We start from the raw sequence: 12,936 nt of genomic DNA, 5'->3' as shown, positions 1-12,936 counted from the left end.
AGGCATAAAGTAGGGTGGATAGTAGGTGAGTCCTCGCTATTGTAGTTTTAGAGTGGTCAGTGAGGAATTTTTTATTGCGATACAGTAGGCCAAGTTTTTTATGTACTTTTTTTATGGTTATAGAAATATGTAGTCAAATCTATGGTGATTACCTATTTCAACCCCTAATAGTTTGGTATGATTTGTGGGGGTGATTGTGGGCTTGTTAAAGGAGGAGATGAAGAAAGAATCAGTAGGAGGTGTGGCTCTGTGGGAGCTAAAGAGTACTAGCTTTGTTTTACTTGGTTCAGAATGAGCCTTTGGTTTGTAATTCAAGTTTCTGTTAGGGAAAAGCATTCTTGAGTTAGGGAGTGAAGGATGTCAATTGATTTGGCTGTGCATATTATGGTGGTATCATTTGCATATTGCACTATTGAGGCTTTAGAAATACTGTTTGGGAGCTGATTGGTGAAGATGGTAAAAGAATGTCCCCAGGATGGAGCCTTGGGGTACTCCTTGGGAGACTGGGAGGGAGGGGGAGAGTTGGTTTTGCCACATAACAGCTTGTTTCCTTTCCTCTAGGTAGTTCTTGAACCAGGAGATGGCAGGGGTGGTAAGGTTTAGAGTTGCTAGTGAAAGAAGGAGTTTATTGTGGTTAACCATATCAAATGCTTTGGACAAGTCAAGGAAGGTGGCAGATACAAGGAGTCCATTGTTTCTGTGAGTATTGACAATGTTGGTGAATTCTGTTAGTGAGGTGGAGGTGCTATGGAAGAGTCTAAAGCCATGTTGTTGTGTTGCTATTAGATTATTTTCTAGGAGATATTTAATTAGTTGCTTGTGTCTTACCTTCTGTAAAATTTTAGATAAAGGGGGTAGTATGGCTATAGGGCGGTAGTTATTGAGTTCCAGGGAGGTTCCCCCTTTATGTAGAGGGATGATATGTGATATTTTCCATAGCTTAGGTACTATACACTCTGAGATGGATCTGTTAATTAGGATGGAGACAGGATATGATATGGCTTCTGCAGCTAGGTTAAGGTATTCAGTGGGTAATTTATCTGCATCTAGAGACGTTGGTTTGAGCTTTTGAAGCAGTTTTTCAATGGATTTGGTTGGTTCTGGGTGAAAGCTGAACTTGGCACAATAGTTAGTTGGGGTGGGGGTGGATTTGCAGGGGTGGGGATGTTGTCATAGGGTTGGTTGTTTGCAAGGGCCTGGATGGTTTCTGTAAAGTATTTATTAAATTGAGTGGGGATGTCTTCTTGGTTGTTATCTATTTTTGAGGTTGGGGTAGTTGTTTTACCTGGCTGTAGAATAGAGTTAATTGCTGCCCAGAATTTTTGTAGGCTGTTCCTGTGCTTATCCTGTAACTTTTGGTAGTAAGATGTTTTGTCTGTTTTGGTGAGTTTTTTGGCTTTGTTACGTAGTTCAATGTATATTTGTTTGTTTTATTGGGATTTACTGTTGAGGTAGTTGGTCCAGGCCTTGTTTCTTTTTTTGAGGAGGGATTTTGTATATGGGGTTAACTAGGGGGCATATTTAGTTTTAATTCTTGTTGTTCTGGAGGAGACGTGATGGTTAAGGGTGTTTAAGAAGTTAGTACTGAAATATAGTATAGCTTCATCAAGAGGTAGGTTTTTTAAGGAGTCCAGTTGCACATTTTTAGGTTGTTTATAAAGTTGGAGCGATTAAAGTGTTTCTTCTTTCTAATTAGGCGCATAGATATTTGGGTCAGTTGTGGTGATTTTGATCTGAGTAAGAATGTGGCTTGGTGGTCACTCAGAGTGTCTGGTAGACACCCTGCTAGTGTTATCAGTGATGGGTGGGATACGAGTATCCAATCTAGAGTGGATTGATGTTTGGTTCTCTTGTCTGTTCTTGTGGGGGAAGTGATGTTGGGTTAGGCCATGTAGGTTAATATGGGAGAGTGGGTTATGACTGGAACAGTTTTACCAGTCAGTATTAAGGTCTCCTAATACTATGCTTTCCTGGGGGAGGGAGTTAGATATCCATTCTAGGAGTTTTTGTGTGATGGGGATATTGTTGCCTGGAGGGATGTAGCATCCTATGATGTTGATGTGTTTACTATCATTAAGTTTTAGTTTTGTTAGAGTGAGTTTAACTTTTTGAGGTCTGGGGTTGTTGTGTCTACTTTCTCAAGGATGAGGTGAGATTTATACACTATAGCAACACCCCCCCCTTTTACCTATTCTATCACTATGAATTATACTGTAACCTGGTGGAGTGATTTCATTGTTGTGATTGCCTGGTTTAAGCCAAGTCTCTGTTAGTATGACTATCTCAGATTGATAAAAGGAGTGTAGTGCATGAAGCTCATGGACTTTGTTTAGTATACTTTTGACATTTAAATTTAAAACGAGGAGCGTGGATTTGTCTTGGTGGAGTAGGGTATCATTCAGGTTGAGGGTTGGGGCTCCTAGATTTTGTGGGCCTGGGTTTGGGTGTATATCACCGCAGCTAGTGAGTTGGGTTCTGAGGTAAAAATAGAGTTTTGAGTAGTTTGTTTAGGGTCTTAAAGTTCTTTATAGTTGTTTGGGACTGGCAGTGTGATGGCTGTAATATGTGTGCGTAGTGGTGAATAAAGAAGGTTTGGTAGTGATATGGGACTAGTTGAGTAAAAGGGTGTGATGTAATAATGTTAGTGGAAGTAGTTTTTCTTGGTATGTGGATAAAATTAAGTTGTTTTTGGTGGTTAATGATAGAAGTTAGCAGTGGGAGGGTGGCTACACCTAGGAGCAATAGTGAGAGGTGTATGTATGTGGGTTTGGGTAGTTTGGGCATGGTTTGGTTGGGTTTGGTCATGAGTGAGATATCTGCTTGGGATGGGGTGGGTGTGGTGGATAATGAGAGGTAGACCAAGTGTGCTATGCAGACTTGTCTGGTAGGTATCCTTATTAAAAAGTGTTATTCTTGGCTTGCAATAACTGTAAGGAGAAACCGGACCGTAGCAGTTGTGTGGGTGTGGGTAGCTGTGTTTGTGGAAGGTGGAGGTGTGCCTTTGTAAGTGTGGTGCGAATGTTATGCATTATGAAATGGAGAGATTAAGAGTAAAATTGTGCTCATTGAAGTCCCTAGCAATTTCATCACTGCTTGATTCAGACATATACATTCCCCTCTGTTTATAAGTACTATGTTTGAGTGCATTGGAGTGTGGTATCACTGCTACAGCTGCTGGTACTCTTTCAATACAAGTATCTGCTTTGGAAGTTTTCTCCAGGAGTCTGTTGCTGAGAGGATGAGAAACACGCTACAAGTATAGAACTAAGACAAACTACATAAAGCAATAGTAAGAAAAAGTACTAGGTCACATCAGAGGCTTGGGAGGTCATTGTTAAGAAACTGAGAACTGTTGTAAAATTTATCATTAATTACCATAAGTTCAGGTTATACTACAACAGAATAACTGTGTAAAGATAACCATGTCAGCAGCCAAAATGCATTACAAGTTGAATATTTTACTGTGCACATTTTAAATGGACAGACTGGCCTAAACTCTGGACTGATGCGTTTGCTTTCTTTTTTCTTTTTTATTCCTGGTAAGTGCTATTCAGAAGTGAAGAGACATATAAGGGAGCAGATTTAGTGGCACACCAGGCTATTTTTTTATGTCTATTGTCATGCAAAGCTGACTAAATAGTTGAATCTAGCAAAGCTTGTTGACACTTTTGCAAGTTTCTTTCAGAGAATGTGTAGTACATCAGTAGGGACAACATTTGTAAAACAACGCATACCAGTCAATGACACATGAGCTGCAGACTCTCAAACTTGGCAGTTTTTTCAGGTGTTCCATTCTAAGTGTATGGAAGTCTAGTCTGACAACAAATGGTAGGGCTATTTGTTCTCACAGTCTGTGCATTATGGGACAGATTTAGCTTTCCAAAGGAATCACGATGTCTGCCCCCATGAGGGCAGACGAGTAAAAACAAAACAAAATTAGGAATGAGTACTTATTTTGCTGCAGGCAGCCTTGGGAGGTGTAGTAAATCATGGCAAGATAAAAAATATGTTTTCTTCATCATTTGCCTGTAGTGGTCCTTTAAGCTCGTGGGTTGGGTCCAGAGCCACTTCTCAGGTCTCCCTTTGCATCCTCTTCTTCCTATCAAGAGCTGTTCAGACACTTCAGATGTAGGTTCAGATGTAGGGTGGGGAGCAGACTTTGGCTCCTTGAAGGTATAGGAGATTTGGTCCCCTTCTCAAAGAAAAGAGCACATCAGCATCAAAGAGATGAGAGCACTTCTGCTGGCTCTTCAAGCCTTTCATCTTCTTTTCCTCCCATGACCTCTCAAAATGTTTACAGACAATATCACAGTTCTCTGGTATGTAAACAAACTGGAGTGGGTGGGATCTTATCTTCTCTGCAGGTTAGCTCTCATGGCATGGGAACTTGAAGTTCAGTACCATGTAACTCTTCAGGCAATGCATATTTCCTCCAGTCAGAATTATGTGGCAGGCCCTCTGAGCAGGTCCTTGACTCAATTCCAAGGATGGATGCTTCAAAGGGATGTTTTTCTGGACATTGTCCACCAGTGGGGTACTCCTTTAGTAGATCTGTTTGCTTCCCTCTGAACAAACAACTCCTCAATTTTGTGCCAGAGTCTCAGGTCCTTTGGTTTGGAAGGTGGATGCCCTGTCAGTTTCTTGGAAGGGGATGTTTCTTTATGCACCCCCTCTCCTCTCATTCCGAAAGTCCCATTCAAGATACAGCAGGACAGACAAAAAAATCTTGCTGGTGACTCTGTTTTGGCCAAAACAGCATTGGTTCCCCCTTCTGCATTTAGCCAAGGGCAGTCATCACAAGTTACCTCACAGAGTGGACCTTGTCTCACAAGACAGAGGATCTGTCATTCATCCACACCTGTCTACTCTGCATCTGACTCTGTGGGGGATTCCTTCCAGACACCTTTTCTCTGAGTACATGCTTTGGGATCTGCAGGAGACCAGGAACCCCAATACTAGGAAATCCTACTTATCCAAATTGAGGAGGTTTTCTGTTTGTTGTCTTTCATATAACCTGGATCCACTGACCATGGATGTCCCAGTGGTTCTGTCTTATTTGTGTGTATTGTTCAATGCTGGGTTGACTTACTCCTCTGTCAAGGCCCACTTGTCAGCTATTTCTGCTTGTCTACCTTTATCTCCTCCTTTAGCCTCTAGATTTGAGGCTAAACAATTCCTCAAAGGCGTCCTTCACATTAGACCTCACAGGAAGCCTGTTCCTTCTCCTTGAGATCTTCGTTTTGGAAAAAATGACTTTGGCTGCTTTTTAGCCTGTGGCTTCAGCTTCCTTACAGCATTGTACTTGGAAGACTGTTTTGTTGTTAGCTTTGATTTTAGCCAGATGGATGTCTGAGCTTCAAGCCCTTATGGCTTCTCCTTCTTTTTTATTTTTTCATTAGGACTGGATATTCTTGCGTACTAACCCCTCTTTCATGCTCAAGATTGTGAATGAGTTGTCACTTAATCAATCTATTCATTTGCCCACTTTTTCCCAGTCTCCACAATCTGCTAGTAAGAAGGTGCTACACCAGATTTTATATGGATAAGACTAAGGCTATCAGGGAATCTGATCAGATTTTTGTTTTCATTCCAGGTCATTAGGATTGTTTCTAAGCAGACTATTTCTTCTTGGATTTTTAAGGCTATTTCTTTCTATGTCTTTCATGGTAAAAGACTTACTCGTTCTGTTAAGGCTCATTCTACTAGGGCTGTGGCTTCTTCTGGTGCTTTTTTCAAGGGCCTGAATACTAACTGCATTCTTGAAATAGCTACTTGGACTTCTGTACATACCTTTATCAAACATTCCAGATCTAGAACTGGCTTTACTAGAGCCATTCTTCATGTATTTTAGAGAGTCCTACTGGTCCTTCCTCCTCCCACATTTCTTCCTAAGCTTTGGTACCCTCCCTCATGTTATAACAGTAGAGTAGAAAGACATAGTATAATTGTGTAAAATCTTACCATAACGATAGATGTCATTGTCTTTACGGTTGCAGTATTCTATCCCTCCCTTCCTCCTTCCCCCTGGTTGTTGTTTTTCTTTTGGATGTACAGTTTACCTCTTTTGTTCCTTGGACTGGTGTTCCTCCTGAGGCATTCATTTCTGAGGATAGTGCATGCAGACATTGCTTTTATGCCTTATGTTCGCAAGGAGCATACATATGACGTACCACACACTTGTAAATAGCAAAAGGCTTTGGTATACTAGATGGACATTGGGTCACCCTAGGTGGAGAATCACTCATGTTATGAATACTGCAACAGCGAAGAGAAAGGCATTTATCATTGTGGTAAGATTTTACACAACTATACTTTCTCCTAAAAAATCACAAGCATTTCTCTGCCTGGAATGTTGCTCAATGACAATCAATGGGACATAAAAAAAGGGACTCCCTCCAGCCAAAAAAAGAGTAATAACACAAGGCCAGGAAGTTTCTTTTTAGACAGAACACTACTACAGTCAAGTGATGTGTAAGCTTTTGTCAAGTCCTATTTCATCTAACCCAAACATCACCAAACATATGTCCTGTATAAAATAATCTCCCTGTACTACACACATCACTTTAGACTTTGAGTAGGCATTGTTTCTTCCAAAATGTTGCGGCAGCTCACCCACAACAAACTATATTCTCAGCACCAATTTGTACAGTTGTAGTCATGTAACCAAACACATTGTAACATCATCTAGTAGAAAATTTAAAAGTCTATGATTAAAAAATTACAAAACATATACTGTAACTGTCTCCAGTAGATCAGATATAATTTTGCCATTAATGATGTGCCTTCTCCTTGAGTATATTTCCACTAGTACTTTACTCATTCAAACCCCAATTACTTCTTTTTTTATTCAGTCCATGACGTACCTTCAGCTGAACATTAGTTACTTGGCACATTCTATATATAAGATTGGTTTATCAACAAACATTCTATTAATACAAGTCAGAACAGTTTGTATAACATGACCTCACTAGTAAAATAACAAGGCAACTTTACTGTTACTGCATCTAGAAGGCTTCCCTACACTTCAGTGAGTGCAAAGTGGACAAAATTCCTTATGATCATGTCCGTTTCGATGTTGAACTCCGTGATTGCTGTTTTCCAAAGGAGTTTGACATTACCGCTGGTGCAGTTTCCAAGTGTATGCCATCAGTGATGATGAGTGTGATATTTTCCTCTTTCCCCACATTTATATAACCATGGAATTGGTATATGTAAGTTGTGTGTGTGTGTGTGTTTGTGTGTGTGTGTGTGTGTGTGTGTGTGTGTGTGTGTGTGTGTGTTGTGTGATCTTCATGTTTCACTGTTGCAGTCATCACACTTGGGGTTATCTGCCTGCAGGTAGCCCTCAGTCGGCTTGAATACCAGTCTTGGGATTTCTGCGTCGGATGCTGTCACCTCTTCCATGACGTCAGGTCGTCAGGGGTATAAAACATGCAGCTAACGCCATTAGTCTTCCTTGCCATGGAGGAGCCTGAAGCAGAAGCAGTTCACAAGTGCCAGTCAGCCGCTACCTGAAATTTTTGTTTTTCAAGTTTCAAACCTGAAGTCTTCTAAAGCTAAGTATCCTGTTGGGTATCCTTTTTTATTGCTCTAACCGATGTCAGAAAAAGTTAACAATTGTCTTGCCTGTGGAAAGCAAATACCTCACAGAGATTTTCATTCTTACTTAGTCACCTGTTTAGGCCCAGACCACAACATCCCTCGCTGTCAGTTTTGTGCCTTGTTTAATGCCCGAACCATTCATCATCGGGCTGTCTTTGTTGCTAAATTCTTTCGCTGTCATTCTCCATATTCCGAAATGGCTTCGATAAGCCATCTGACTATCAATCTTCCAAAAAAAATAAGGATAAAGACAGAGAAAGATGGCATAGGCCCAAACCTGCCGACGACGCTTTCGTTAAGCTAGTCGCCAGTCCACCGGTACTCAGTGAGGCGATTTGCAGCCCCTGATACCCACTTCTACAGATTCGCAGGCCACTGCTGAGACCCAGTCGGAGTCCGGTATGTCGTGAGATGCTTCTTCAACTATGGAACCTCCGGATGTCTCTACCTTGAATGGGTCCGGAGCCGCTGTACATGCACCAGCTTCTGAGGATGTATTCTGACCTACCGATGTTCGTATTAAACTGATAACTTCATTTTTAGCTAAAACTACCGAGTTTCTCAGGCCCAGAGTTCACACTACGCCTAGAAAACCGATGACCAAAGTGCATGCTCAAGCTCCCATGCCACAAAAACAAATACTTAGAATGACTGAAGACCTTATTACTCTAATTAGGGGAAGCCAGCCTTCCCCTGCTAAAAGACAAAGAAATTAATTTCCTTCTGATTCTACAGACCAGGAGTCCGATGACTCTGACCCTTCTGATTACCAGGACATACCCTTATCAATCTATGAGGATTCAGATGCAGAGGAATCCATTCCCTCTGCCTCCCCTCCAGAGGATTTTTCTTTTGGTGAAACCTTGCATACTTTAAGAGAGCATTTCAACTGGGAATGCTAGGACTATCCTCAGTCCAAAAAGAGACTCAGAGATTTTTTAGAGTTGCCTCAGCACAGGCCTCTAGCTATACCCACTGTCCTGGATATTGTAGATGATGTCTTCATGGAATCCAGTCTTACTCCTGATAGAAAACCTGACAGGTACTACAGAGTACCTGACTCTCACAAATTTCTCTTTAAGAATCCTACTGCGGATCCAGAGACCATTTCCCAGGGACCTAAAGGCATTAAGGCTACTACAGTCAAAAACCCCACCCCTTCAAACAGGGATTCAAGAGCTTTAGACAGATGGTGTAAGAAGGTATATACTTCTGCAACCCTTGCCATCAGGGCTTTGAATTGCCAGTTTCACATGTTGAAGTACCAGCAACATATTATGGAACTAATTAAACAAAAATGGTGTTACTTCCAGATTGTGCAGAAAATAAAGATTTACAAGAGTTAATGTATTCTGCAAACTAAGTTAGTAAACATACTTTGCAGTGTGGTTTTGATGCCTTAGAAGCATCTTGCAGGGTTACAGTCCATGGGTCTGTACTGAGAAGACATGCTTGGCTGAAGGAACAAATCTTGCCAGACCATGTCAAAGCAAAATTACTAGATGCTCCTTTAAATCAGGACCATTTGTTTGACACCAAATCAGAAGAAGTTCTTAAAAAGATGGAGGAAAAGCTAAATCTATGCAAACTGTCAAAGATTTCTTACAGGTGCAGCCACCTAGATTCAGTAGGCATTGGGTTTCTAAAATCTGGTCCTTTCCAGCCCCTCCCAGACCTTCTCAGTCCAAACCCAGGGGAAACGGACCACCAAGACTACAGTCTCAGGGTACGTAGAGATCTAAATGGAGTGCTCCCACCTCAAAACAGGGAGTGGTAAGCCACCCCCTTATGGAAAATGTTCATAATGAATTTTCAGTTATCCTTCCCAGCCATGTCCAAGTACTTGGGCCCCTAGGAGGAAAACTTGCCCTTCATGCAAAAAATCTGGATTCCCATTACTCAGGACCGATGGGTTCTAAACATTGCATCCTAGGGATACAGATTCTACTTCCATTCACTGCCAACCCCAAGCAAGTTGCCAGACCTTCCTCCAAACCAGTGGGCAGAGGCTCAAAAGCAAGTACTTTCCCTTCTCAATATCAGGGCTATTCAACCTGTTCCAGTAGAAGAAAGGGGACAGGGTTTCTACTCCAGACTGTTTCTGATGCCCAGAAAAGAGGGCTCTTGGTGCCCTATCCTGGATCTGTCAGTTCTCAACACCTTTCTGGTGGTCCCAAAATTCAGAATGCTTACACTGCAACAGCTTCTTCCTATGCTAGCCAAGGATGCCTGGTTAGTCACCCTAGACTTAAAAGAAGCTTATCTGCACATCCCCATAAGGGAGTCTTGCTGGAAATATCTACATTTCAGGGCAGGCTCTATGCACTATCAGTTCTCTGCACTTCCCTTTGGCTTATCTACTGCGCCCAGAGTATTCACAAAGTGCCCGGCTCCAGCCATTGCATACTGCAGGCAGAGAAATATTCAAATTTACCCATACTTGGACGATTGCCTGATTCAAGCGGACAGTCAAGAATTGCTACTTAAGCACCTGGCATTTGTAAAAAGACTCCTAACTTCACTAGGGTACACAATCAACGAAAAGAAATCACAACTGGTGCCCAGTCAAAAAATTGTATTCCTGGGAGCAAGCTTGAACACAACTTCCCAGATGGTATTCCTCACTCCAGAAAAGCAGGTCTGTTTGACAAACTACTTCAAACTAAAGGCCACCAAAACCCAGCTATCTGCAAGGAAAATACTGCAAGCCCTAGGGTTCATGGCCTCATGCATTCTGCTAATTCCATATGCAAGACTGCATATGAGGAAACTTCAGTGGTACTTAAGAGTCTCTGGTGTCAACATTCTCAGGACCTGAAAACCGTGTTTCCTATCATACCTTGTCTAAGGGCAGAGTTCATTTGGTGGACAGAAGCATGCAACCACAACAAGGGACTCCCTTTCACTCAACCCCCTCGCCACCCAAACCCTGACAACAAGACGCATCAGACTATGCATGGGGGGCTCACTGGGCAGGAAAATGCATTCAAGGCAAATGGAGCCCAGGACAAATTCTCCTGCATATCAATCAAAAAGAGATGCTAGCTGTACAGAATGCTGTGACAGCCTTCAAATACCTTATCCTTCCAGGACAGCTCCTGATAAAGACAGACAGCACCACAGTTATGTGGTACATAAACACAGACAGGGGGGAACTCATTCTTACCCACTCTGCAGGTTAGCCATTGCTCTGTGGAACAAAGCCTTGAGCAACCAAGTGCACCAACAAGCTCAGTTCCTGCCGGGCAAACAAAATTCACTGGCAGACGACTTTAGGAGAAATCTACTGGACCCACACGAGTGGAAATTGGACCCAAACTCATTTAAACTTCTAATCCAGAGGTGGGGGACACCGGAGGTGGACTTCTTTGCCTCCCCCCAAAACCACCAATTGAGCAAATTCTGCACCAGGAACCCTCACAGCAGGGCCTGGAAGGTGGATGCCCTGTCCTTCACATGGGAAAACTTCTCCATTTATGCCTTTCCCCCTCTGCCCCTCCTCTCAAAGGTACTTCTCAAGATCAAACAGGACAGGCCAAGGGCATTTCTTATTTCCCCAGACTGGCCATGACAGCACTGGTACCCACTCCTACGCAGTCTGACAGCAGTGCCACCCTGGCACCTACATCAGACACCTTCCCTGCTGTCTCAGCAGGAGGGGCAGATTTTGCATCCACAGCTGCAAACCTTAAACCTTGTAGTCTGGCTTATCCACTGAATACACCACCAGCAACCCTCCGCAAACAGGTGCCAGGCATCATCCTTGAGGCCAGAAGGCCTAGTACTAGGAAATCCTATGCTGAAAAGTGGAAACGATATTGTTCTTGAAGTCAAGCTCAAGGAAAGGGCACAGCCGTGCCCACCTTACCTCAAATCCTTGATTACCTAGAAGAGCTGCGTCACAGAGGCCTATCCTTCTTCTCCCTTAAGATTCATGCCTCTGCCATCTCAGCTCATTATAATACTGAGCCCACCTCTCTTTGCTCACCCTCTCATCAAACAGTTCCTGAGAGGGGCTAACAATTTAAGGCACTGTAGGAGAGCTCCCACCCCTGCCTGGGACCTTAACTTTGTACTGGAAAAGCTCAGGTTTCCCCCCATTTGATCCTGCTGTTTCAGCAGAGTTAAAATTTCTCTCTTGGAAAACAGCGTTGCTTCTAGCCATTACTTCAGCAAGAAGAGTGTCTGAGTTACAGACACTAATGGCTGTGGAACCCTTCATTATTTTCCATGCTGACAAGTTTTCACTCAGGACTAACCAATCCTTTATGCCTAAGGTGGTGGTATCCAGTGTGGCTTTAAACCAATCCATCCATTTGCCAGCCTTCTTCCCTAATCCTCAGAATAAAGGGGAAAGGATCCTGCACTCCTTGGACGTGCACAGACAGCTCAGGTTCTACCTTGACAGGACTAAACCTTTCAGAAAATCTGACCAGCTGCTAGTCAGCTTTGCTACAGGGGCAGAGGGCAAGGCCATTTCAAAGCAAACCATTTCCAAATGGATAGCACACTGCATCCATTTCTGCTACAAGCACATGGAAAACCTACCCCACAGGGGATTAGAACACATTCTACTAGGGCTACTTCAACCTCTACAGCATTTCTCAGGGGAGTCCCTACCAGGGACATCCTGGAAGCTGCAACCTGGAGTTCTGTACACACCTTCACCAAGCATTACCACTTACCTATTTTTTCTAAATCCAGAGCTGGATTTGCTACAGCAGACTTACAATGCCTGCTAGCCAGCTCTAACACTTCTTGACTGACTCCACCATTCCTCAGCTTTGGGAATCAACCCAAGTGTGATGACTGCAACAGTGAAACACGAAGAACATAGTACAGTTGTGTACACTTACCATAAATGTAGATGTTTGAGTGTATTTACTGTTACAGTCCTGGTTTCCCTCCCTCCAGCCCCCTGGCTTTCTCTATCCTTTCTACCTATCCTCTTTATAGCCATTTTTATGGCAGTTGTATTTACTTTTTACTGGGGGTGTTTTACACCATATAATAGTTTCCTATTTTGAGGGCTCCTGACATTTGGGGCAAGAAAAACTGATGTAATGGCGTCGGCTGCATGTTTTATACCCCTGCCAACCTGACGTCATGGAAGGCATGACATCCGATGCAGAAAGCCCAAGACACTGGTATTCGGTCCGGCTGAGAGCTACCTGCAGGCAGATAACCCCAATTGTGATGACTGCAACAGTGAATACACTCGAACATCTACATTTATGGTAAGTGTACACAACTGTACTTTGTGTGTGTGTGTGTGTGTGTGTGACTTGTTCCGCATGTGAGGGGTGCAGGGGGCTTGTCCGCTGCAGAAACATT

General features: G+C 42.9%; 1 protein-coding gene across 1 annotated transcript in view; it reads left to right on the top strand.

The window, feature by feature from the left end:
* The window catches only part of NIPSNAP1 (nipsnap homolog 1), an 810,051-nt gene that overhangs the window by 562,606 nt on the left and 234,509 nt on the right, over window positions 1–12,936 (top strand). The window lies entirely within an intron of this gene.

This window comes from Protopterus annectens, chromosome 4.part0 (genome assembly GCF_019279795.1).
Source record: "Protopterus annectens isolate FY-2018-M chromosome 4.part0, PAN1.0, whole genome shotgun sequence".
Lineage (NCBI taxonomy): Eukaryota > Metazoa > Chordata > Ceratodontiformes > Protopteridae > Protopterus > Protopterus annectens.
Note: the sequence above shows the minus strand (reverse complement) of the source record. Positions and strands in the feature narration are given on the sequence as shown.